The sequence below is a fragment of the Penaeus monodon genome, chromosome 23 (genome assembly GCF_015228065.2).
Source record: "Penaeus monodon isolate SGIC_2016 chromosome 23, NSTDA_Pmon_1, whole genome shotgun sequence".
In the NCBI taxonomy this organism is placed as follows: domain Eukaryota; kingdom Metazoa; phylum Arthropoda; class Malacostraca; order Decapoda; family Penaeidae; genus Penaeus; species Penaeus monodon.
The window spans coordinates 40548161-40550119 of NC_051408.1; positions in this window are offsets into that span (position 1 = coordinate 40548161).

The window sequence follows — 1959 nt, forward strand, 5'->3', positions numbered from 1 at the left end:
TTCCAGATCGCAGTGGTGGCGCTTGCGGCCATGGTTTGCATGGCGGCAGCCGGCGGTGGATATGGAGGTGGAATCGGAAGTGGATTTTCAGGGAGTGGATTTAGCCGTGGGGGAAGTGGCGGATTTGTTGGTGGCAGAGGATTTAGTGGAAGCGCTGGATTCAGCAGCGGTGGATTTTTGCGGAGGAAGAAACCCGGGGATGGTGGCGGACGAGGTGGAGGCAGCCTCGTCCCCTGCGCCCCTGGTGGGCGTGGGCGTTTCTTCCAAGCGGCGGTTTAGGCCAAAGCGGAGGAGGATCCATCCGCGGAGGACGAGGAAGTGGCGGAGGAAGCAACCGATGGTAATCATCATACTCAAACAACATTTGGGTTGAAACATAGAAACATGTCTTTGTTTTTGAAAATATATAAAACAACAAAAGAAAGTTTTTGTTATTAAAATAACCAAATGCATAACATGGAAAAGAGTACTCCTGTACTTCGCAACTGAAGAGAATGTGATGGTTCCAGTATTAATGATAATGGAAATAATAGTGACCACAACAAAAAGACAAAAAGAAAAGATGATATTAATAGTAATAATATCAACACGAATAAAAAAAAAAAAAAAAAAAAAAAAAAAAAAAAAAACGCCAATCGAATAATGTTTTATATTCCATTAAGATCTCAGTGTAATACATATTTACGAGGATCTACCAGTTTGTTATTTATTTTCTTTAAAAAAATATATATTTTCCTTAACATTTACCTCTACATATGTAGATATGTATTTCTTATAATATTTATATTTCCTTTTCTTTCCTTCTGAAATAAGAAAATATTTTACCCTCGCAAAAAGTGGTAATTATGAATCTACTTAACTTTTTTTTAGATCGTCGTTTTGGCCTTACTGGGAATGGTTTACTTGGCGAAGTTCGCTGAAGGCGGATAAGGGAGCAGAGGAGGTTTGGAGGGGGTGGCTTTGGTAATGCCGGTGGATTTAGTGGCGGTGGAGGAGGCTTTGCTAGACACGGTGGAGCTGTGGATTTTTAGCGGGTGTGATGCAAGATTACGTGGGAAAGACCCGGGATTTAGGGAGGAAGAGGCGGACGAGATGGAGGCAGGTTTTTTCGCCACGCCCTTGGTCGGCGTTGGCGTTCTTACTAGCGTCGATAGGGCAGCGTGGGCGTCGGCGGTGATTCGGCCTTGGCGAAAACGAGGAATTGCCAGAGGAAACTGGCTAAAGACATTTCCGAAACCCTGGATTAACAAACTTCTGTGTAGGCAATAAAACTTCAAAGAAGCAACATGTCCTGTCTTTTTTTACTAATATATATTAGATCCTTACCCCTTTTTATGTTGTGCTTGTGTTTTTGTGTGATGAAATTTTTTTATCTTACTAATTGATTCAAGGAAGAGGAAGTCAGTCGGGAACGAGCATATTTCTTGAACTATTCCAAAACTGGAAATTATAGTCCCTGTGATCTTGGTAATTAGTTTCAACACTGTTTTCGTGAAAATATTCACACACAAAAAATACATAGGGGAGATATGAATAAATATGTGCATGTATGAAACTAGTATGAGTATTCTTGCAGCCCTATTCTCTCTAGATTATTTTTTATATTGGTAAGAAAGCAATCGCCAAAATAGGAATGGAATATTCCAGAAAAATATCCCCGGAATATAAAAGAAAATTTGATTTATCTGTAATGGCGTGACAACTAAACATGAAATGAAATCGCGCTGACATCTTTAGCTGTCCCATGTTCTTTTATCTACCTTTCTTTATAAGGCGACATGATAAGACTGTTTTCATTATTGCTCTTGTTATCACCATTCTTTGTGGCGGTATTGTTTTGGCATTGTTATTGTTGTTGCAATTTATTTGCTTGTTGTTAGAAATAGTATTAGTAGTGGTTCCATTACGTCATTTTCATTTCATTAGGGATCGAAGGTGCGATATTTATGCTATTCCTTT